General features: G+C 40.7%; 1 long non-coding RNA gene across 1 annotated transcript in view; it reads right to left on the bottom strand.

The window, feature by feature from the left end:
* Nucleotides 1-309: 309 nt before the first annotated feature.
* Nucleotides 310-26,551, bottom strand: part of LOC147370932 (uncharacterized) — a 78,356-nt gene continuing 52,114 nt past the window's right edge. Inside the window, exon 2 of the long non-coding RNA XR_015165640.1 lies at nt 310-2,068. This is a non-coding gene — a long non-coding RNA (uncharacterized LOC147370932). The remainder of the gene's footprint in view (nt 2,069-26,551) is intronic.

Genomic DNA, 26,551 nt, shown 5'->3' on the forward strand with positions numbered 1-26,551 from the left:
TGAGCTCAGAGCTAGGTAAGGGACTGTCACAAAGTAACAAGTAGCCATGGTTTGTCTGGACATTAGAGTATATCACAGAAAGCTGTGAGGATCAGGCACATGGTAGGGGCCCCTAAATACTGTGGGAGGATGTAATGATGTCATTGGGTAGGTAAAAGAAGGATCATATGTTTTTTAAATGATATATAAGAACTGTGTTTTGCATCCCTCTCCCCAAGTACACAGAAAGTGCATTAAGGTTTAAGTCATGATTTTATGTGTCTTTCACATTTCTTTAGAACTTAGCACAAACCTGGACACAAAAGAGTATTTAGTAAGTAGAGTATTTAATAAATAGCCAGATGATTGAAAAAAGAAGCAATTTATAATAATAGTTCTATTATATATTTTCCTACAAATAAACTTTCATGTTTATTTGAAACAGAATTTTTTTAATTGAGAAGTTTACCTTCCAATTAGAGGTCATGATATTTATGGGGAAAAAGTCCTTTGCCTCTGAATCAGTACTGATCTAAAGAAAATACTGTCTGTGTGCTCGGTTGCTCAGTTATGTCCAACTCTTTGCGATCCCATGGATTATGGCCCAGAAGTCTCCTCTGCGCATGGAATTTTCCAGGCAAGAATACTGGAGTGGGTTGCCACTTCCTACTCCAGGAGATGTTCTGGACCCAGGAATCAAACCCGTGTTTCTTGCGGCTCCCGCATTGGCTGATGGATTCTTTACCACTGCACCACCTGGGAAGCCCTAGCAGTTAATTTCATCTTCAAAAATATTTATTATTATAAGAAAAGAAGCTCTAGACCAGCTGCACATAAAAATGTGACAAATATTTATTATATCAACCTCATTTGTTTCTATCATAAATTTTAAAATTTTATTTAGAACAAGAACCTGGGAAAGATTCTTATTTTTTAATTTATTTTTATACAATTTTGAAAGATTACTTTACATTTACAGTTATTACAAAACATTGGCTATATTCCCAAGGACATATTGTACAATAAGTATTGTACATATTGTACATATGTACAATTGTACATATTGAGCCTTACACCCAATAATTGATACCTCCCACTCCACATGCCTATGTTGTCCCTATTCCCATTGGTAACCACTAGTTTATTTCCTATATCTGTGAGTCTGCTTCTTTTTTGTTATTACAGTCACTAGTTTGTTGTATAGTATAACAAACTAGTCATTCCACATACAAGTGATATCATACAATATTTGTCTTTCTCTATCTGATTTACCTAGCATAATATCCTCCAAGGCAATTAATGTTGCTGCAAATGACAGCATTTCATTCATTTTTATGGCTGAATGGTATTTCATTCTGTATATATGTACCACACTGTCTTTATCTATTCATCTGTTGATAGACACTTAGGTTGCTTCCATATATTGGCAATAATGCTGCTATGAGCATTGTATGTGTATGTTTTTGAACTAGTGCTTTTGCTTCTTTCTAAAATATATATATCCAGGAGTAGTACTGCTGGGTCATATGGTAGTTCTATTTTTAGTTTTTTGAGAAACTTCCATACTGTTTTCCACAGTGGCTAGACCAATTCACATTCCTACCAACAGTGTACTAGGGTCTCCTTTTCTCTGTACCCATGCAAAATAACATTTGTTATTTGTGTCCTTTTTTGATGTTAGCCATTCTGACTATGTTATCTTAAAAAGCCATTTATCTATTTTTTCTTCAAAAGATATTCAATCACTTCACATACTCCTTTTTCTGGTGAAGATCACTCAGTCGTGTCCGACTCTTTGTGACCCCATGGACTGTAGTCTACCAGGCTCCTCTGTCCATGGGATTTTCCAGGCAATATATCAGTGGGAAAGAATGTTTTCTTGAAGCCATTATCATCAGAACTGGCAGTTTGTACAGGACCAGTAAGTCCAGGAAAACCCATGATTCACACTTTGAACTCCTGAGCAAATGACAGTAGAAGCATCCAGGCTGTTCAAAGACCATAAATAAATAAAAAGTGCCTCTTCTCTCTTCTCCAAGGATTCCCTCACTGGAACTATGTGCATCCTCCAGAGGCCAAAAGTCAGGAGCTGAAAGATAGAAAAGAGTAGGGCATTAGTTCCCTCAAACAAGTTTCTCTGTGAAAAGCACTTTTATTTGAGTGGAAAGGGTCCTTTCATTTCAGATTTTGTGGTGAAGTGAATGATGTAGAGGTCATTTCCTGACCTCTGTTCCTATGTGTCAGCCTCTGATCGCTCTGGTGAGAGAATGAACTTAGGAAAATGACCCCACATTGTAGAAGGGGAGACATGTTTATATAACTTTTCCTACCTAAAATAAAAACATACTTTTCTTGGACCAAATTTGTTACTACTGGTCAGTAAAATATGCTTTAGGTAAAATGAATTTTCAGCCAGATAATACTTTAAAAGTAACAAGTAATTATAGAGATGTTTGGAACATTTATTTAGAACTGGAAATTTTCTTCAGGAAAACTCAAAGTTCCCTCAGGAGAGATGGATGGGATGTTTGAATCTAGCCTGTTAGTCTGCCAGTTGAGCAGGTTGTGCTGTTTGCAAATATCTTCTTTTTTAGGGAGGAACTACGTGTTTATTCTTAAAATGTCATCAATATTTCTTGCTTTTTTTCATTTGTCCAACTATTCCTATTGCTTGCACAGGAGAGGACTATGTGTACAGAGAGTTTTCTCTAATTGAGAAATTGTTTGGTCTGACCTTTGGAAAAATAATTACACAGAGTGTCCAATACAGATATTAACATTGGCGACATCTATTCCTGTAGCAACGCAGGGTTAGGAGAGATTTGTTTGAACTGAACTCATTGCATAAAAGACTAGCTTCCTTTCTACATTCATGAAGGACTATTGTTGCAAAGTGAGTCAACATCCCGCAGTGTATCGGGCTGAGACGTTATATTTTCTTTCTCATATGTGGTACTGTCTATAATGTCTCCCTTCTTTCTAAATCTGCTCTTCCCAGACAGAGTTGGTCTAGCAGTTGTTTGTACTGAGTGGTTTTTTTGGGGAGAGGTGGTTAAAAATAGCAAGTACAAGCACATCATTATTATTTTCAGCCCTCTCTTCAAAAAATGCCATGCACCGTATGTATTTACTTTTATGAAGTAAAAATGATAATTCCTGGTAAAAGTATGCTGTGGCAGATGGGAAAAAGATGCTTTGGTCAGATTCAGGGACTAACTATAAGCTACCATGGAAACATAAAAGAACAAGAGAGCACAACACTCTGACTTAAAGGAACTGACTGACCAGATGACAAGGATGTACCTTGTTTCAACAGTGTTACCACAGGCTGGCCTGATTTTCTACAGGGATTCAGGGGACATTTTAATATAGCTGGTTTATCCTATTCATCTCTGTTGACTACACTTGGGTGAGGAGATCTGTATCACAGGGAGGTACCCCTTCATTTAGATAGAGAAAAAGCAAAGTCTTAGAGAATGACTGAGTAATAACCAAACTGCCAGATCACAAATTTGTTGCAAACATGGAAAACCTTCTCCTACTGAATTGATAGAGACCTCTGTTTGTTAATTTTTCAATTCATTAGATAAGAATTTGTGAATTTCCATGTCTGCCTGCTACCACTATTCTAAATACTTTATAACAAGTTATACCACTATTGAATGGACTACTTAAACGGAGGGTGGCTGACTCCATCTAAGATTCCTCTGCCTGTTCTGACAACATTACCTACAACATTACTAAAACAATTAACAACGGGGTACATATTACTTTGTCTACTCAGCATCTTTTTTCTAAGAATCATCCTGTACATCCCTCTCCGCAGTCACACGATTACTGTCCCATTCCTGCACTGTGACCCTGCACTGTGACTCTCTTGTCACAGCTGATTGGTTTATTGAGCTCATCTTCCCTTTCTCTGTATCAGCAGCAGTAAATTCTTCATCAACAGGTGAAAGAGTAAAAGATGATTAGACCTAAAACTTAAAAAATTCAAAGCTATAACTGGCTACATGTTTTTTTTCCTCCTTTGAAATGTAGATCAGGAAACAGAGAGCTGGGATGCAGAGAAAAAGACTGATGAAGCTGACCTGCAGAGATGGATAGAAAAAAGAGATGGAGAGAATTTTAACAATTTTGAGTTCCTGATTTCAGTCTGTTCCTAAAGCCTGGCTGCATTTCTGTCTGTGTTTTATCCATTATCCTAATATCCTTCTAATAAATTTCTTATTTTCTTAGGCTAGCTACAAGGATTCACATCCTTGTAAGGAAAAAGTACTAATTAGAAATTGATATAAAAGAAATGGGGTGTTTCAAAAGACAGACCCTGACATGTGGAGCTTGATGAATTCAGATGAGAAGAATTGAGGATTCCATTGCCCTTAATGCAGGACAATGGGGAACCACAGGTATCGTGCTATGGCAAAGCAGGCAGCTAGACCATTCTGCTGCCTCTAGGAACTCAGACTTCATGCCCACTGACGCTGAAGCATTGAGACTTGTTGGCAACTTGGCGGGATGCCTGTATATTTAGAAGCTGTAGGCAATATTGCCTTTAGCAAGGGTTACAGAGACAGGAGCTCCCTTCAGGTAGGCCTATTGGAAAAGCAGATAAGGGACACCAGTTAAGTGTGTAGTCTCATGAAGAAAAGCTATTTTCCACCTGAGGCTAGCTAAGGAAATTTGTGATGACCAAAGCCTAGCTGAATGGCAACTGCCAAATTCCCTGAGACCTACAAAAAATCAGTGCATTGTTGAAGAAAATGAGGGATGTGGGGTATTTGAAGTGGAGCTATCTGGGGGACAGCAAAAGAGTTAGGAAGCACTGATCATCTTTCAAAAAATAAATAAATAAAAACCCTCTGCTGCAAAGCCCTGGTCAGTCCAAAGACTCAGTGCTTCTCACTGACCAGTATATGGGTGGGAATACAGCCCAGGAGAGGCCAGATCACGGAAAGATCTGCCCCACTTCACCACCACTGCCTGGCCTATCACAGAACCTGAGGCTGATTCCGTAAACGTCAAAATGAGGAGAAAGGACAGAATTTTCACTTACATTGTAAAGAAGTCAAGAGTATGGGGCCCAGTTTCAACCTGAGATTCAGAGTGTGATAGAAAACCCTTCTGTCATTGATACAAGTTTTGAAAACCATATAAACGATCAGCTGACTACATTTTTAAGCGAAGTGTGAAAGTCACTCAGTCGTGTCTGACTCTGCAACCCCATGGACTGCAGCCCACCCTACTTCTCTGTCCATGAAATTCTCCAGTAAAGAATACTGGAGTGGGTTGCCATTCCCTTCTCCAAGTTTTAAGGGAACTGTGTTGCAAAAAAACCACATGCCTTGCTCATAGGACACTGGGCTTTTTCAACCCTCAAACAATCTCAAGAGCCAATAGGTCATGGACTGTTAGGGTGGTATGATCCTCCCACCCAAAATCCTTCTCAATTCTCAGAAATGACCCTTGGGACTTCCCTCGAGGTCCAGTGGTTAAGAATCTGCGTGCCAATGCAGGGTACATGGCTTTGATCCCTGATCCAGGCAGATTCCACATGCTGCAGAGCAACTAAGCCCGTGCATCACAGCAATGAGCCAGAGCTCTACGCCTGTGCTCCACAAGAGAAGCCACCACAGTGAGAAGTCCTTGCACAGCAACAAAGAGTAGCCCCTGCTCACTGCAACTAGAGAAAGCTCACTTGCAGCAACAAAGACCCAGAGCAGCTAAAAATAAATAAAATTTTAAAAAAGAAAATAAATAGCCCTGGAAGACTGGACAAGGGAACTCACCCTAGCAGGTAAAACCTAAGGCAGTCAGACTGGCACAGCAAAGAACTCACTCTGATTAAAACTGCTACAAGGTATTTTTATAGATGAGGTCACCAAAGTTAATTTCTTACCCAAGGTCACAAAGCTATTAGAATTGGGCTATGAACACAGGCAGACTAGTTCTAGAAAACCCACACCCATGGCATTCACTGATTCTGTTTTGCCCATCAAGATGAATCTAGAAGATGAATTCTGGTTCTGCCACTCGTAAGTTGTGTAACACTGGATAAACTGCTTAACGTCTCTGTACCTAAGTTTCCCCTCCTTTAAGTGAGGATAACAATACTGACTTGTATCTAAAGAAGCCTCCTCAATGTTTCATGACTAGGTTTTGACAAACTGTGATCAGTTAGATCTCCAAATGGTTTGAAACATTAGATGAAGAAACACTGTGAGGTCTAGATCTGTTTGATATCTTCTACCAAATCTTATCAGGGGGCTTCCCAGGTGGCTCAGTGGTAAAGAACCCGCCTGCCAATGCAGGAGATGCAGAAGATGTGGGTTTGATCCCTAGGTTGGGAAGATCCACTGGAGGAGGAAATGGGAACCCACTCCAGTATTCTTGCCTGAAAAATCCCATGAACAGAGGAGCCTGGCAGGCTATAGTCTATCGCATTGCGAAGAGTCAGACACGACTGAGTACACAACACACCAAATATCATTAATTCAGACCACTGGAGGATGTGTTTCAATCAGGGAAAGAACTATGTTATCAGATCAGATCAGATCAGTTGCTCAGTCGTGTCCGACTCTTTGCGACCCCATGAATCGAAGCACGCCAGGCCTCCCTGTCCATCACCAACTCCCGGAGTTCACTCAGACTCACGTCCATCGAGTCAGTGATGCCATCCAGCCATCTCATCCTCTGTCGTCCCCTTCTCCTCCTGCCCACAATCCCTCCCAGCATCTGAGTCTTTTCCAATGAGTCAACTCTTCGCATGAGGTGGCCAAAGTACTGGAGTTGCAGCTTTAGCATCATTCCTTCCAAAGAAATCCCAGCGCTGATCTCCTTCAGAATGGACTGGTTGGATCTCCTTGCAGTCCAAGGGACTCTCAAGAGTCTTCTCCAACACCACAGTTCAAAAGCATCAATTCTTCAGTGCTCAGCCTTCTTCACAGTCCAACTCTCACATCCATACATGACCACAGGAAAAACCATAGCCTTGACTAGACAGACCTTTGTTGGCAAAGTAATGTCTCTGCTTTTGAATATGCTATCTAGGTTGGTCATAACTTTTAACTTACATGCAGAGTACATCATGAGAAACGCTGGACTGGGAGAAACACAAGCTGGAATCAAGATTGCCGGGAGAAATATCAATAACCTCAGATATGCAGATGACACCACCCTTAAGGCAGAAAGTGAAGAGGAACTCAAAAGCCTCTTGATGAAAGTGAAAGAGGAGAGTGAAAAAGTTGGCTTAAAGCTCAACATTCAGAAAACGAAGATCATGGCATCCGGTCCCACCACTTCATGGGAAATAGATGGGGAAACAGTGGAAACAGTGTCAGACTTTATTTTTCTGGGCTCCAAAATCACTGCAGATGGTGACTGCAGCCATGAACTATGTTACAGAGTATTCTAAATTTAAATACAGTAGAAAACTCACTAAAATCCTATATGTTATCCAAGTAAACATGATTTAGTTCTTATCCTATTGGAATTGACAATTTAGTGGAAGAGACAGATTAAAGCTTAATATGATGTGACAAGGGCCAATAGTGGTTTACAAAGGAGATCAGAAGGAAAGATGTATTGGGGGGAGATTTGAGAGATGAGTGATGAGGACATTCCAGGCCAAGATGACAGTGTGAACAGTCATGTCGAATTTTTAAAACTTCATTATATATTTAAGAGTGCTGTGGTGTATTGTGTAGCAAGCTACAGCAAGACACAAACAGTGGGAGATGCATCCGGAAAGGTAAACTGGATGTTGAACAACATGAACTTCAGGCTTTAAGTGCACATATGGGCAATGGCACCCCACTCCAGTACTTTTGCCTGGAAAATCCCATGGATGGAGGAGCCTGGAAGGCTGCAGTCCATAGAGTCGCTGAGAGTCGGACACGACTGAGCGACTTCACCTTCACTTTTCACTTTCATGCATTGGAGAAGGAAATGGCAACCCACTCCGGTGTTCTTGCCTGGAGAATCCCAGGGATGGGGAAGCCTGGTGGGCTGCTGTCTCTGGGGTTGCACAGAGTCGGACACGACTGAAGTGACTTAGCAATAGCAATGCTACTAGCATTAGCGAGAAAAGGCCACTAGTGAAACAGAGTGGGCCTTCATGCCCTCCATGCCTTCCACCTGCCTTTTATCGGTGGGAAAACTTTAGTCAAAGAATAATTTTAGTCAGAGAAGTGAGAAAATACAGAAAAAAAGACAAATACGAAACAAATACAGAAACAGTCAAAGGAGACCACATAATAATGGTTTAGTCATTAAGCAGAGTCGAGGACCTTTAGTTCCTTCTCAAGGGCTACAGATAATATTCTGAGCCATATCCTGTGAGCTGTCTTATAGATACTGAAACCTCTACCAGGTGGAAAAAGTTAACTACATGGTGACCAGACTGTGGCCATGACAAAAGCTGCCACAATTCCAAGAACTGGCCTTAAGGAAATGGGAACAAACTTCAGCCATGAACTTAAAAGACGCTTACTCCTTGGAAGGAAAGTTATGACCAACCTAGATAGCATATTCAAAAGCAGAGACATTACTTTGCCAACAAAGGTCTGTCTAGTCAAGGCTATGGTTTTTCCTGTGGTCATGTATGGATGTGAGAGTTGGACTGTGAAGAAGGCTGAGCGCCAAAGAATTGATGCTTTTGAACTGTGGTGTTGGAGAAGACTCTTGAGAGTCCCTTGGACTGCAAGGAGATCCAACCAGTCCATTCTGAAGGAGATCAGCCCTGGGATTTCTTTGGAGGGAATGATGCTAAAGCTGAAACTCCAGTACTTTGGCCACCTCATGTGAAGAGTTGACTCATTGGAAAAGACTCAGATGCTGGGAGGGATTGTGGGCAGGAGGAGAAGGGGACGACAGAGGATGAGATGGCTGGATGGCATCACTGACTCGATGGACGTGAGTCTGAGTGAACTCTGGGAGTTGGTGATGAACAGGGAGGCCTGGCGTGCTGTGATTCATGGGGTCGCAAAGAGTCAGACATGATTGAGCGACTGAACTGAACTGAACTGACTGTAGAACTGTAAAACAATCAAGGTGATACTGATCAGACGATGATCAATGTCAAGATGCTTAGTCAGAGCTGACTGCCATTTCTGCGTGTAGCTCCCTCCCTCAGCCTATATAGCTTTGCCCACAGATTGTCAGTAGGGAGAATCAGCCTTGGACAGGAGTGTGGCGTACAGCACCCCCTCCCAATTGCCGGCATTCAAAATAAGATAAACTTTCCTTTCCACAAACTTTGCTTCTTTATCAGCTTTTGAGAGGCCAGCAGTCAGACTCCACTTTCAGTTACACTAGGAATTACTTCAATGAGTAGGTAACAATATTTTAAATTATCCTGATAAATTTAAGGAGACAAATATTGTTAAAATATTTTAAACTAGTAGATTGTCTTAAATTTCTAAAATATTTCCTTTGAATTGTCACTTATGTTACTAATATGCTTACATACTCTATCTTGATCCAGAAACTGTGTTATTATCAATGTTAACAATCAAATGTTATTATTCCAAAGTATCCTAAGGCTTTGCTCATCTTTGTTCATAGATGATCACCAATTTACTTTTTCTTAATCTTATTGGAATTACAAAATTTGCCATGATAATGTCTGAAGCACCATTTCCAAGATTGTATCTTATATAAAAAGTAAACTGTGTCAAATAAATTTGGGAACCAGTAGAATGCACAAAATTAATGGGCTGTTGATAGCAGGACCATTCAGGGTCTTTAGTTTGACAATATTTCTTGTGAAACACCAAAAAAGGATGGAGAAAATAGCAGTTTCCTGTGGCAGATTCATTTTGATATTTGGCAAAACTAATACAATTATGTAAAGTTTAAAAATAAAATAAAATAAAAATAAATAAAAATAAAAATTCCATGATAAGTATTTACTTTGCGGACCACCTAGTAACCTTTTGAGGAAGTCCTGAGGGGGTTAACCTTTTTGGACTCCTCCAGGTTATCACATAATGCAGGTTCTATGAGCAGCCACAGCTGTTCGCTCCCTGCCATGCACACAGCTGAATGGTGACAATGAATCCCCCTTTCATAGAAAACCCTCCTATAGGATGGTTTGTAGAACAGTAATTAATTTTATTATAGCTTGGATTTTTCCTCTAAACCATTATTTTTTCAATAAATACTGTCTGCAGGTGCTTATTTTTATAATAACCACTTCTTTTATTTCCAGGTGTTTCTGAGCTTGGCAATTATCCGTTTCTCTTAGTCACAAAAGGTCATGACAACTAAGAAAATGGAAGGTACTTTCTGTCTTCAGTCATGCATCTCCAAGTTCAAGAAATACACCAAGCTTTCTTTTCTTCTGTAAGAAAAAAAAATAAAGTGTGCACTGAGGTGGTGAGGGGTGAAGGTGTTAGGAAGAAGTTTCCATAGCTGGTAGAATCATGGACTGAGAAAGCTTTTAAAAATACTGAGCCCTGAACCTCATGCAAGACTCCCTAAATAAAAATACACAGGCAAGGGCTTGGAATGTTTATCTTTAAAAAGCTTCCCAGTCGATGAGGGTGCCACTGGCTGGCAGACTGACAGTTGGCGTGTGCAGTGGAGATGTGTTAAAGCTTGTCCCGTGACCTCCTTCCCACTCAGGTTTATGTGGCATGTGAGTCAGATTTACTTCAAATGTTTTATATTGTTTTTCTTTTGAGAATATAATGATATTCCAAAAATCTTTGATTTTTTTCCTCTCCTTATGGATTTCTCTTAATCTAATCATGTATTATATACTGAAGTTTCCTCAGAGAATTTTGCTTCCTTTTTTGTTGTTCTTTTTTTTTTTCCCAATGTATTTTGTGTTTCCTGGATTAAATGATGGGTTTCTTTGTTGTGATACTTGGACTGAGTTCCAGTTCTTGGATGTTAGAACTCACTGTGTGTACTAGGTAACTAAAATTTGTTCATCAACTATTTATTTCTTACTATATGCCTGGGGATGGGAAAGGGTATTGAGTGCAGAGGGGCTTGATAAAACTTCATGGTGATGAAAATATCGTATCCATTAATCAATTGTGATGGTTCCAGGATTGTCAAAACTTATCCAACTGTATGTTATTATATGTAAGTTGCACCTTAATAAGCCTGACATTTTAAGAAGCTCCAAGTGCAGGAGTTGATGCACCTGAGCAGGGCCTGTTGACCAGGAGAGGCAACTGAAGCACAAGAATATCGGGCTGCTCAAAGTCATAATGTGGAGTGTGGACCACCAGAGACCACCGCACAGGCTGACTGCTCAGGCCTAGGATCCGAGACCTGGCAGCTTGGATCCTACTGCCAAGGCTCCGCCGGTGGGGACTGTAGGCATGAGCCTGCCCCAGTGAGGTGGAGAATCCAGGCCCCATAGGACCATGGATAGTGGATGGTGAAGAGCTCAGTGCTCCTTATGCTACTCAGGCTTCGCAGAGCTAAGAATCCACATGCTTGGGCAACCTCCTTCATGCTGTTTACAGATATTATATAGCAGTGTGTTGAAACAGATCAGCCATATTTTGGTGGGTTTTGGGTTTATGGATGGGTTGAAAGAGGAAGAAATGAGATGCAGAGAAAGAGAGGGTATACAGAAAAGATTCTCTGACACACTTACATCTGAAAAATCCAAGAAAGTAAATTCGAGAATAAGGGCGTCGATTAATTAAAGAAGGACATAGGCAGCAGGAAAGAAACACTGTGTAGACTGTTCCCCAAAACCAGGAAGGTTTAGCTATTTTCCTCCAGAGGGTAAGTGATGCTTTGGATACAAAGCACAGTTGTGCTTTGTTGTGCATATGTGCTAAGTTGTCTCTGACTCTTTGCACCTCCATGTACTGGAGCCTGCCAGGCTCCTCTGCCCGTGGAAAATTCTATGCATGGATACTGGAGTGGGTTGTAATTTCCTTCTCCAGGGGTATCTTTCCTGACCCAGGGATCAAACCACATCTCCTGTGTCTCCTGCATTTGGCAGGCGGATTCTTTACCACTGAGCCACTTGGGAAGCCCTACAGAGCACAGTAGGTTTTGTCTATTTAAAAACTGTTGCTGTTGTTGTGTTTTCTGGTGTACCATAACCAGGTGTTTGAAATTAGAAAAGAATGCCTGTATTTCTGGGAGGGATTCCATAAAGCAGAATTATATGTATTTAGATATATTTAACAGAGAAGGTGATGGCACCCCACTCCAGTACTCTTGCCTGGAAAATCCCATGGATGGAGAAGCCTGGTAGGCTGCAGTCCATGGGGTCGCTGAGGGTCGGACATGACTGAGCGACTTCACTTTCCCTTTTCACTTTCATGCATTGGAGAAGGAAATGGCAACCCACTCCAGTGTTCTTGCCTGGAGAATCCCAGGGACGGGGAAGCTTCGTGGGCTGCCGTCTATGGGGTCGCACAGAGTCGGACATGACTGAAATGACTTAGCAGTAGCAGATATATTTAATCATATTCATATTTATCACTGAAGAGCAATTATTATGGAAATACTATAATAAGAATGAATTATTTTATGTTTAATAATACAATGTAACCACTGAAACAAGACAGGTTTGAAGGGAGTAGAATGATGTTTTTGATTCTTTGCAGAGTTTAAGTTTGCCAGCAAACCATACAAATCTAGCAGAAAGGCATGGAACAGATTCTTCTTCATTTTCCTCAGAAGGAACCAACCCCTGGACATCTTGATCTTGGGCTTTCAGCCTCTAGCATGGTAAAAGAAAAAATATATGTTGTTTAAGACATGCAGTTTAAAGTATTTTGTCTTGGCAGCCCTGCAAATATACTGGGGCTATGAAAAAAACAGACAGTAAAGGGTATTAGGAATCCTTAACAGGGGCCTACTTCACACAGGGCTTCCCTGGTGGCTCAGTAGTAAAGAATCCACAGGCCAATGCAGGACACACAAGAGATGCAGTTCCGATCCCTGGATCAGGAAGGTCCCCTGGAGAAGGAAATGGCAATCCACTCCAGTATTCTTGCCTGGGAAATCCCATGGACGGAGGAGCCAGGTGGGCTACAGTCAGTCCATAGGGTTGCAAAGAATCAGACAGGACTGATCACATACCTTACCCTGGTCATTTTTATATAGAGTCTCCAAGAGGTGACCAGTTGTTTTCCTGACCATTCATACCCCTTGCTAGGGAACACTGAGTTTTGGTCTTCCCTCCTTGCTCCTAGCACTCTGTAAACATCTTCATCATTGTTCCTATAAAATTATCCTGAATGATTTATGTCTCTCCTAATCCCACCAGACAGGGAGCATCTCAAGAGCAAAGACTCTCTCGTTCCCCTTTATATTTCTTAATTTCTAGCACATATTCTGGCACATGATAAGTGCTCAATACACACTCATTAGATAAATGAATGGATATATTATATAAAAATGAATGGAGAATGTGCATCATTCAATGAGAATTTAATGTGTGTATGCAAGCTTTCCATTATCTTATAATTAATATTCAATATGAATTGAATCTAGTTTGTCATGAAACAAGTCAGCACTGCTTTTCTTCAGTGGGCACAGCAGCAGCTTATCTGGAACAGACTTCCCAGGCATGCAGGCTGGCTGTGGACACAGGCTCTGAGCGTTTTGACGCTGTGTGAGACTTATGCCTATTTTCCAATCTGAAAACCAGGGTTGTTGGGAGAGTTAAATAGGCTAACACATGTCAGAAATGCTTCTAATAGTGCCTGGCATAGGGTACGTGCTCAAAGAGTGCCAACCATTATTACTGGAGGGAAGACTCACTTGAGAAGACTTCTAAGGCACTTAATAATGTATTGGATAGCTCACTACGTGCCTGAGTCACTGTGGATAAAAGGAAGGTACAGATTTGTTCTCACTGCTCAGTGATCTGAGAGCCTAATAGGAAAGGCAGAGGTAATAAAATAACTGCAAAATAAACAATTCAATTGTGATCATTTCTGTGAATGAGAAATGCCTGGTACTTTGAGACCAACAATGGAGGATTTAACTGGCTGGCAAAGTCAGGCATAAGGAACTGAGATCTGAGATGTTTGTGGAAGTTGGCTGGTGAAGATGTGAAGAACAGTACTCCAGACAGAAAGAGTGGCTGTCCAAAGGCCCCAAGGCAGTAAGGGCTTTAGGGGCTTAAGAAAAAGAAAGGAAGTCAGTGTGGTTGGGGTGCAGAAAGTGAGAGAACTGGCAAACTTATGGTTATCAAAGGGGAAAGGTGAGGGGGGAGGGATAAATTAGCTGTTTGGGATTAACATATACACACTGCTGCTGCTGCTGCTGCTGCTGCTGCTGCTGCTAAGTCGCTTCAGTCGTGTCCGACTCTGTGCGACCCCATAGACGGCAGCCCACCAGGATCCCCCGTCCCTGGGATTCTCCAGGCAAGAACACTGGAGTGGTTTGCCATTTCCTTCTCCAATGCATGAAAGTGAAAAGTGAAAGTGAAGTCGCTCAGTCGTGTCTGACTCTTAGCGACCCCATGGACTGCAGCCTAACAGGCTCCTCCATCCATGGGATTTTCCAGGCAAGAGTACTGGAGTGGGGTGCCATTGCCTTCTCCTAACATATACACACTACTACACATAAAATAGATAATCAACACGGATCTACAGTATAGCACCAGGAACTCTACTCAATATTCTATAATAACTTACATGGGAAAAGAATCTGAAAAAGAATGGATATATGTATAACTTTGAATCACTTTGCTGTACACCTGAAACTAACACAACACTGTAAACCAATCATATAAAGTAAAAGTTTAATTTTAAGAAGATGAGGGTGTATGAAAACACAGCAGCCACCTCCCATGAACTTTATCAAGTTGATAAAAAACGGTCAACCCTGAAGAATATTAAGTTTCAGTTCAGTTCAGTTCAGTTCATTCGCTCAGTCGTGTCCGACTCTTTGTGACCCCATGAATCGCAGCACGCCAGGCCTCCCTGTCCATCACCAACTCCCAGAGTTCACTCAGACTCATGTCCATCGAGTCAGTGATGCCATCCAGCCATCTCATCCTCTGTCGTCCTCTTCTCCTCCTGCCCGCAATCCCTCCCAGCATCTGAGTCTTTTCCAGTGAGTCAACTCTTCACATGAGGTGGCCAAAGTACTGGAGTTTCAGCTTTAGCATCATTCCTTCCAAAGAAATCCCAGGGCTGATCTCCTTCAGAATGGACTGGTTGGATCTCCTTGCAGTCCAAGGGACTCTCAAGAGTCTTCTCTAACACCACAGTTCAAAAGCATCAATTCTTCAGCGCTCAGCCTTCTTCACAGCCGAACTCTCACATCCATACATGACCACAGGAAAAACCATAGCCTTGACTAGACGAACCTTTGTTGGCATTGGACTTCAAAAATAGAGAATCCTTTGGGTATCCAGGCAAATCAGATTGTAAGCTCCCAAGTTAACTTACAAGGGGAAAAAAATGTCAGAATGCTCTCAGACTTCTTGACAACAAAATTGCACATCAAAAGGTAATGTAGCAAAAATCTATAAAATTCTTAAAGAAAGAAAATATGACCCAAAGATTTCATACAAAGCCAAACTGTATTTCATGTATAAAGAAAAGAGGTAATCTATTTTGAAAATACAAAAATTCAGGAAGCACATTCTTCAAGGTGAAGGCTTTAAAGTCTTCTTGAAGAGTTCATATATTGTTAGGCTTCTTTCTCAGCATGTTGATTTGTAGTCTGTTTTTAAGTACCAGTGGTATCAATCAGGGTGCCTCTAGATCCTTGTTTAAGAGAGTGATGGCTCACAGTGATGGCTCACAGTGACCTGTTTTATAGTTGCTATATCAATGACTCTGAACATAAAGGAAAAGTTGAGTACATACTTATTCTCTCGGATTTGAATTATTTTATTCCCAATTTTTATGTAAAGCTAGTTTGTAATCCTCATTCAGCAGCTCACATTTAACTGAAGCTTGTAATTCATTGGCTCTTGAGACATGTAAATATCTTCCTGAAGTGAAGTGTTAGTCTCTCAGTCATGCCCGACTCTTTGCGCCCCCATGGACTGTACCCACCAGGCTCCTCTGTCCATGGGATTTTCCAGGCAAGGATCCTGGAGTGGGTTGCCATTTCCATCTCCAAAATTGTCTTCCTATCCACTGGCTAAAAATCACTGACAGAACTCATTCCTCTCTTCTTTTCTCCTGACTTACTAGAGCATACAACTCAATATTAGAATATCTCAGAAGACACTGCAAATCTCAAAGCTGTGTCTGAACCTATTCACAGCATAACTGCTACTAGCAGTTGGTTCAATATGAGAACTTGGAATTCATGTGCACAATTGGTATATCACATAACTGCATTTAAATCCCTTTGTAACATGCCATATTTCCAGCAATTCATGACCCTTACTTTTTTAGTTGTAACTCCTCCAGGACACAAAGACCAAAAAGAAAGAAACCATTGGGTGGCTGCTTGTGCACTGACCTCAGAACTAGTCCCAGAAGTTGGGTGTCCACACCATGAAAAATAAACACACCCCACCTTTGTTGACACTAATTGTGTCCTTCACTTGTATCTTCTCAGAAGAAAAGCCAAGAATGCAATTGCTGTGAAGGACAAGCTCCTTCTCATCGCTGGGGCTGGCCTCTTTACTACAGGGTTGAAGTCCAGCTCTTGCTTGCTATGAGCTCAGTGCACATGGCCAATGCCTGTGCTATGCATAGTGTGTGGAGAAGGAAGGCAAGATTACCTCCTAGGACATCTAGCTTCCATGACTCAGCTGCAAATCTTTTTGCAAAAGTTAAGAGAAAGTAGAATATGCAAAAAATAGGTGAGAGGAGACTAAATGTCATTACTCAGAACTTTCTTTTATGATACATAATTATCTGTGATATGCCATCACTTAACACAGTTTTACATACTACCAGATTTGTAAGTTATCAACTTTTTGAACATTGACAGAATTGGACTATTGATAGGAAAATGTGATACTGGTCACCAGTAGAATAAGTAAGTCTGAGTTACCAGGCTCATTTTACACGTTCTACACTGGTTCCACTGTAACCACATTGGTACTTAGACTTCCATATACCCAAGGCTGACTGCATATACACAGCTTGCTTCCTGAACAGTTGCACAGTTAGAAGGTTTCTGTGCTTAAAGGTACCTAGGCTTGGTTTATGCTCTGCTATCCCTGTCTTGAAATTCAAATTAGAATTAAACAAAGAGATTCATACTTTCATTTTGTACTGAGCCCTCAAATGAGGAAGGTGTTTTGCATATACCATCCATTAATTTTTATTTGTTACTTTGTTATGCTTAGGTATGCTTAGGTGACGCTTCCCTTGTGGCTCAGATAGTAAAGTGTCTGCCTACAGTGCAGGAGACCCGGGTTCAATCCCTGGGTCAGGAAGTTCCCCTGGAGAAGGAAATGGCAACCCACTCCAGTATTCTTGCCTGGAAAATCCCAAGGACAGAGGAGCTGGGTAAGCTATAGTCCATGGAGTTGCAAAGAGTCGGGCACAACTGAGCGACTTCACTTCTTCTTCTTCACTTCTGTGCTTAGGTGAAGAAGAGGGATGCTATTTATTGAGCAGCTCCCCCAAATCCCAATACATCAAATCATATAAAGAAGGAGATTATTTAACAATTAAAAGCATAATTTAGGGAATTGCATGATTATACCATGAACTATAGAAACAAAATGTATAAATTCAAGTATTAAAAGACAAGGAAAATGTGATAAAAATATGATTATAGTTAAAGACTTTAATTATACACCTCTGAAATAGGATGACAGTATAGTTGAAAACATTAACAAAGACATGGAGAAAATGAGTATCCCTATAGTAGAGATTCACATTTTTCTCTTTGTCTATGAAACATTTACAAAAATTAATGGTGTGCTTACTCAAAGAAACTTTAAAAAATTAAAACTTAGGGATTTTATACCTTACATTTGATTTGTTTTTGTTTTCAGTTGCTAAGTCATGTCCAACTCTTTGCGACCCCATGGACTGCAGCATGCCAGGCTTCCCTGTTCTTCACTATCTAACAGAGTTTCCTCAAATTCATGTTCATTGAATTTGTGATGCTACCTAACCATCTCATCCTCTGCTGCACTCTTCTCCATTTGCCTTCAATCCTTCCCAGCAGCAGGGTCTTTTCCAATGAGCTGGCCCATCACATCAGGTGACCAAAGTATTGGAGTTTCAACTTTGGCAACAGTCCTTCCAATGAATATTCAGGGTTGATTTCCTTTAAGACTGACTGGTTTGATCTCCTTGCTGCCCAAGGGACTCTCAAGAGTCTTCTCCAGCACCACAATTTGAAAGCATCAATTCTTCAGCACTCAGCCTTCTTTATGGTCCAACTCTCACATCCATACATGACTACTGGAAAAATCATAGCTTTGACTCTTCAGACCTTTGTCATCAAAGTGATGTCTTTGCTTTTTAATACTGTTTAGGTTTGTCATAGGGCTTCTCTGGTGGCTCAGAAGTCTAGACGCATCTGCCTGCAATGTGGGAGACCTGGGTTCAATCCCTGGGTCGGGAAGATCCCCTGGAGAAGGAAATGGTTTGTCATAGCTCTTTTTCCAAGGAGCAAGTGTCTTTTAATTTCATGACTGCAGTCACTATCTGCAGTTATTTTGGAGCCCAAGAATATAAAACCTGTCACTGCTTTCAATTTATCCCCTTCTATTTGTCATGAAGTGATAGGACTGGATGCTATTATCTTTGTTTTTTGAATTTTGACTTTTAAGCCAGCTTTTCACTCTCCCTTTTCACCCTCATCAAGAGGCTCTTCAGTTCCCCTACACTCTCTGCCGTTAGAGTGGTATCATCTGCATATCTGAGGTTGTTGATATTTCTCCTGACAATCTTGATTCCAACTTGTGATTCATCCAGCCCAGCATTTCACATGGTATTCTGCATATAAGTTAAACAAGCAGGGTGACAATATACAGCCTTGTCGCACTCCTTTCCCAATTTGGAGTCAGCCCATTGTTCCATGTATGGTTCTAACTGTTGCTTCTTGACCTGAATACAAATGGTTTCTTGGGAGAAAGCTAAGGTTGTCTGCTATTCCCATCTGTTTAAGAATTTTCCAGTTTGTTGTGATCTACACAGTCAAAGGCTTTAATGTCGTCAAAGCGGAAGTAGATGTTTTTCTGGAGTTCCCTTGCTTTCTGTACGATCCAACAGATGTTAATTTGACTCCCAACTCCTCTGCCTTTTCTAAACCCAATTTGTAATCTTGAAGTTCTTGGTTCATACTGCTGAAGCCTACCTAGCTTGAAGGATTTTGAGTATAACCTAATTCGCATGTGAAATGTGCATAACTGTACTGTAATACAATTATGAACTTTCTTTGGCATTGGCCTTCTTTGGGATTGGAATTAAAAATGACCTTTTCCAGTCCTGGGGCCATTACTGAGTTTTCTAAATTGGCGACATGTTGAGTGAGGCACTTTAACAACATCATCTTTTAGAATTTGAAATAGCTCAGCTGGAATTCCATCACTTCTACTAACTTTGTTTGCAGTAATGCTTCCTAAGGCCCACTTGACTTCACACTCCAGGATGTCTGGCTTTAGGTGAGTGACCATAGCATTGTGGTTATCTGGGTCATTAAGAACTTTTTTGTATAGTTCTTCTGTGTATTCTTGCTACCTCTTTATCTCTTCTGCTTCTGTTAGGTCCTTACTGTTTCTGTCCTTTATCATGCCCATCTTTGCTTGTAATATTCCCTTGCATTGGTTCTTGAAGAGATCTCTAGTCTTTCTGACTCTGTTGTTTTTCTCTATTTTTGTATTGTTCCTTTAAGAAGGCCTTCTTATTTCTCCTAGCTATTCTCTGAAACTCTGCATTCAGTTGTGTATGTCTTTCCCTTTCTCCCTTGCCTTTCATGTCTCTTCTTTCCTCAGCCATTTGTAAGGGCTTCTCTGACAGCCAATTTACCTTCTTTCCCCTTCATGGATCACAGCCTTGTTGTGGCAAAGGGGCTTGCATAACTCAATAAAGCTGTGACCCATGCCATGTATGACCACCCAAGATGGATGGATCATAGTGAAAAATTCTGACAAAATGTGGTCTGCTGGGGCAGCAAATGGCAAATCACTCCAGTATTCTTGATGTGAGAACTCCATGAACAGTATGAAAAGGCAAAACGATATGACACTGGAAGATGAGCCCTCCCAGGTCAGAAAATGTCCAATTTGCTACTGGGGAAAAGCAGAGGACAATTATGATACAATAATAACTCCAGAAAGAATGAAGTGGCTGGACCAAAATGAAAACGACACTCAGTTGTGACTATGTCTGGTAGTGAAAGTAAAGCCCAGTGCTATAAAGAACAATATTGCATAGGAACCTGGAATGTTAGGTCCATGAATCAAGGTAAATTGGACATGATCAAGGAGATGACAAGAGTGAGCATCGACATTTTATGAATCAGTGAACTAAAATGCATGAGAATGTATGGAGTTAATTCAGATGATCATTATGTCTACTACCGTGGGCAAGAATCCTTTAGAAGAAATGGAGTAGCCCTCATGTCAACAGGAGAGTCCAAAACAGTTCAGTTCAGTTCAGTTGCTCAGTCGTGTCCGACTCTTTGTGACCCCATGAATCACAGCATGCCAGGCCTCCATGTCCATCACCAACTCCCAGAGTTTACTCAAACTCATGTCCATCGAGTTGGTGATGCCATCCAGCCATCTCCTCCTCTGTCATCCCCTTCTCCTCCCGCCCCCAATCCCTCCCAGCACCAGGGTCTTTTCTAATGAGTCAACTCTTTGCATGAGGTGGCCAAAGTATTGGAGTTTCAGCTTCAGCATCAGTCCTTCCAGTGAATACCCAGGACTGATCTCCTTTAGGATGGACTGGTTGGACCTCCTTGCAGTCCAGGGGACTCTCTTGGGTGCAATCTCAAAAACACAAAATGGTCTGTTCATTTCCAAGCAAACCATTCAACATCACAGTAATCCAAGTGTATGCCCCAACCACTAATGCTGAAGAAGCTGAAGTTGACTGGTTCTATGTAGACCTATAGCACCTTCTAGAACTAACACCCCAAAAGGTATCCTTTTCATCATAGGGAATTGGAATACAAAAGTAGGAAGTCAAGAGATACCTGGAGTAACAGGCAAGTTTATCATTGGAGTACAAAATGAAGCAGGGTAAAGGCTAATAGAGTTTTGTCAAGAGAACATATGGGTCATAGCAAACACCCTTTTTCAACAACACAAGAGATGACTTTACACATGAACATCACCAAATGGTCAATAATGATTTCAGATTGATTATATTCTTGGCAGCCAAAAATGTAGAAGCTCTATATGATCAGCAAAAACTAGACCTGAGCTGCCTGTGGCTCAGATCGTGAACTTCATATTGCAAAATTTAGGCTTAAATTGAACAAAGTAGGAAAACCACTAGGCCAGTTAGGTATGACCTAAATCAAATCTATGATTATACAGTGGAGGTGCCAAATAGGTTGAAGGGATAAGATCTAGTAGACACAGTGCCTGAAGAACCATCAATGGAGGTTCATAACATAGTACAGGAGTCAGTGACCAAAACCATCCCAAAGAAAAAGAAATACATTTGACTAGCATAATCTAATAAAATTAGAAATAAATAATGAAAAAAACCACCAAAATTTTAATGATGTGAATATAAAGAATCATTACCTTGGAAAATTCTTCAACTAAACAGGAAATCAAACTGAAAATTATATCAAGAAAGCAATGAGGAGGAATTCTTATTCTGAAAACCAATGGAACTAAGATGAAAATCCATAGCTGTGATTGACCTCATTTTTAAAGATTAAAAACCAAAAAAAGGAGCAAGGTACTCATGTTAAGAAATTAGAAAAAGAAGCATAAAATAATCCAAAGTTATTGGGCAGATGGAATTATTTAAATAAAAAGATGAAACAAAGCATAGTGAAAGTTGCTCAGTTGTGTCCGACCCTTTGTGACCCCATGGACTACACAGTCCTTGGAATTCTCCAGTCCAGAATACTGAATTGGGTAGCCTTTCCTTTCTCCAGGGGACCTTCCCAACCCAGGGATCAAACCCAGGTCTCCCTCATTACAGGCGGATTCTTTACCAGCTGAGCCACAGGGGAAGCTCAAATAAAGCATAATAAAATACTAAATAGAAACAAGAAGTATATATGCAAAGTACTGTTTTTTTTAAAACAAACGAGATAGCTAACCCACTCTCAGATGAGCATAACTTAGAAAAATTGATGGTAAAAAATACATGACATTAAGAATGAGAAATTACTCAAAGCCACAGATACGGGAAAGATTAAGTTCTCCATAGGAACAAAATTGAAAATCTATATTGAAAATTGGAATCCACTCCAATATTCTTGCCTGGGAAATCCCATGGACAGAGGAGCCTGGTGGGCTACAGTCCAAGGGGTCACAAAGAGTCAGACACAACTGAGAAAATAACATATATAGGATGCTCTGGGCTTCCCTGGTGGCTCAGTCAGTAAAGAATCCACCTGAGATGCAGGAGACTGCCCGCAATTCATAGATCCAGGTTCAATTCCTGGGTTTGGAGGATCCCCTGGAGAAGGCAACTCACTCTGGTATTCTTGCCTGGGAAATCCCATGGACAGAAGAACCTGGTAGGCCACAGTCCATGGGGTCGCAAGAGTCAGACACACCTTAGTGACTAAACCACAACCACAGGATTCTATGAGCATGATGAAGAAGTATACGGATACATACTAAGTTGTTATGAATGGGAACATGATTTGTGTGGGAGAGGAGCAGGTTATATATTATAGAAGGGAAAAATGAGAACCAAAAATGCAAAAAACAAGACTGAACTTAAAATAACCAGAACTTATAATACAATCTGCATTATGCATTCATGTAAAATTATTCCCACATAAAGAAAATAAAATTTTTTTAAAACAGAGGACCAGAGCCTACGGCCAGCATGCAGGTCTTCCAAGAAAAATTCTAACTGAAGGCAGAACATGGAATTAAATCCAGCTCCTGGCCCCAGCCCTAGCCTTACTTCTGTGTCATTTCCTTTTTCAGATTCATTTCCAGCATAAACTGGTTTGAATTTCCACACAGGACCAGGAGATGGGAGCACCTTTAGGAAGGTGAAAATAGTATGAATGCAGAAAAGCCATGAAGTGCTTAATGGTGTCAGGTTTCCTTCAGTGATGATGAAAATATTTTGGAAATACATAAAGGTGATGGGTGCACAATATTGTGAATACATGAGATGCTATTGAATTGTCAAATTTTAATGGTTAGTTTTATGTACTGTAAACTTCACCTTAACTTTAAAAAAAGTATAAAGAATGTTACAGACAAATATATTCCACATGCTATTTTTGAGCTTAGCTCAAGAGTCACAGCCACTTATTCTAAACACGTGGAGACAGGTGTGAGATCATCTACTTTAATTATATTCCTAGGTTACCTTTGAAATCCAATTTTTGAATTTTCCAAAGATACACCTTACCCTCATTGACACAAACTGTAGGCTAAAAGAGATGCAGTCATGTCTGCAATGTTTATGTATTCAGCTGGTAGGTCTCAGTATTCCAGGAGACTGTGTCCTTCTGAGATATAAACTCCTCACTCATCTTTTTCTGAAAATCCATGCTGTATGAAATTTCCCTAAACCCAGAAGCAGGCCTCCTGGCCCTTGAATACTCTAGTTCAAGACTTATATCCTGGCACTCCTGATGATATTGTCTGTCAGTGCAAGAGACGCAAGAGACACGGGTTCGATCCCTGGGTCAGGAAGATCCCCTCGAGGAGGAAATGGCAACGCACTCCAGCGTTCTTGCCTGGAAAATTCCATGGACAGAGGAGTCTGGTGGGCTTCAGTCCATGGGGTTGCAAAGAGTTGGGCACGACTGAAGCAACTGAGCACATATGATGATCATATATCCAGAAAGACCTATGGGAATAAGTACAGACTTCAGGGGTGTGTGTGTGTGTGTGTGTGTGTGTGCGCGCACGTGCATGCGCACCTGTGTGTCAGAAAAAGCACTCATACAGCCAATGATGCTTGCTCAAAAATGACCACATTCTGGGACTTCCCTGGAAGTTCAGTGGTTATGACTCTGTACTTCCACTGCAGGGGCTGCGGATTCAATCCCTGGTTGGAAAATTAAAATCCTACATGCTGTGTGGTGTGGCCAAATAAACAAACAAATAAACAAAACTTACCACATTCTTACTCTACTAAGGAATAAACTCCCCCCAGCAGCTATGGAAACGTATGCTCAGAATCGACGTCTTCCTGCTATATAGGCTCCTTGGCTATCTTATATCAGACTAGAATCCACATTTTAATTTACAAGCTCTTTTCTACCCACTAGGTTAAAATTCAATGTCCTAGTTCACCATTCTTAAATAGTTCAAGAAAAGGGAAAATCTCCTCTTAGAATAGTACCTTCAGTGGTACTCACCTCCAAGCCAACTGGATATTTTTCCCTCCCACCACTGCATTAACTTAAAATAAAATCATCTGCTCCCACACAGGCACTGCAATAGCTATCGTAACACTTCCTAACTCCCACTCTACTCTGTTGTCTCAAACACAGATGATTTCCCTGGAATAGTCTTTGGTACACATCAGCTTACTACAGTAACTCTTTCTGCAAGAAAAAGTAACCTGTGTAAATTAATCATGAGGGGAGATCTACTGCAAATGGAAAACTAAATACCATTTATTAATCCAATATCTCTGTCAACTAAAAAAGATGCACAATGTGAGAATTGTGAGTTAAGTTTTATTTGGGGCAAAATGAGGACTGCAGCCCAGAAGGCAGCACCTCAGACAGCTGTGAGAAACTTCTCCAAAGTGGTGTGATTTTGGTGAAGGGGAAGTTCAATGCAATCAAGCACTTGTTTTTAAAAAGGTTTTCTGCTGGCTATGAGGAGTAGATGTCATCATGAAGGGATTTAGTGCTTTTCTAGATATGAGGAGATGCAAGGATTGAGATCATGAAATTAGTTCCTGAAAATATCTAACTATCTAAAGACCTGTTGTGCCAGTTTTCCTGGAGCACAGGTGCCTCATTCTCCACCCTGAACTCCCTTCAGGGCATGTCAAGGGTCAACAGCTACAGCAACACAGGATTCAGTCTCTGCAGAGGTGATGGCAAATAAATGTCCTCCTTGTTGTTGTTCAGTCGCTGGCAAATACCATTGGCAAGCGCCAATTTGTAGTTGACATTTCCAACCCAGGTCCCTGAACTTTCCTCTTTTTCCTAAAGTTTTTGTCCCTTTCAACTTCCTAATACAGTTTTGCTTTCATTAGTTGACATTCTTTCTTTCCATAGTTGTAATGTCCTTGCGTCCATTTGCTTTTACCACATTCATTGTATATCCTGCCAGTGCTACATCCAGTTTACTGTTGAGATTCTCCATTCCTACATCTGGGTTTTAGGTGCTTCCGGAAGTTACACAAAACCATACAATAGAATTGGTGTCATTACAACTCTTGAGTCTATGTTAGGCATATTTCCAATGCTGAAATTGGAGTTGAGTTCTTTCAAAGTACATCCAAGCTGAGATTAAGGAAGAGCAGAAACCAAGAATCATGCAGAACAGACAGGAGAGGAGAGATCACATAGAAAGCGAGACACAGACCAAGTTAGGGAGAAGAAAGGCTGACCCTAACATTCCAGTTTTGCTGAGTAGCTCTACAACTCCCCGTTTGAGGTAGTGTAAGAAAACTGGCTCTTGAAAACAAATGATGCTTCACAAAATAAGCACCTATCCTTCCAGACACTTTGGTTTTTACACCTGCCCCATAGACCACGCCCAAGTTCACCCCGCTGGACAATATGGCTTCCGTTGACAATCACTTTCTCAGCTAACTTATGGATTTGCATTGTAACATAAATTTTCTATTTAGTATTTTTCACCAGACTGCAGATTGTATTCATTTCTTTTCATACTCTTGAATGCCTAGCCTAGCATCCTATGACCATATTCATAGTAGATGATCTCTAGATACTTGGTGACTGAATAAACAAATGAATAAACAATTCATTCTTTATTAGTCTTCAGAAAGGTGATAATAGCAAGAAGCTCTAGAGTCTTTGGTCTTCAGAAAGGACAAGAAATCAGAAAGGGGGAAGCCCCAGAGAAGGAAATCTTGTTTTCACCAAGATTCAAAGGAGGACCAGGAGAAAAAGCCAACAGAATGTCACTCCTGAGACAAGGACAGCAGGCAAGCAGGCAAGGTCTTCCAGCTCTCCAGGACTCATTCTATTCAGGATCCTTCTGACCTGTGATTGACATTCAGAGGACCCCAAAATAAAGCTGAGCAGAAATATCTAATTATATTTACGTCTTAAAAGCAGGGGAAAATATATTTGCAGAGCAAAACATTGTTTTACCAGTAACCTTACTACCTGCAATCTAAAAGACATCACATTAGTTTTCTGTTTTGTTTGCTTTGCTTATTTCTGGAACTGTGGTTTCTCTTTAGAATAACTCCAGGGTGGAAACATGTGAATACTCTTGAGTTATTAAAACCACCACCACAGTCTTCAGTTCAAATGTGGCAAAAAGGTGACTCTCATTTCACCAAGCTATGAAAATAATATTTGTGGGATAAAATAAGAAGAA

The sequence above is a fragment of the Bos grunniens genome, chromosome 6 (genome assembly GCF_055505025.1).
Source record: "Bos grunniens cultivar Pamir isolate PY7600 chromosome 6, Bosgru_T2T1.0, whole genome shotgun sequence".
NCBI lineage: Eukaryota > Metazoa > Chordata > Mammalia > Artiodactyla > Bovidae > Bos > Bos grunniens.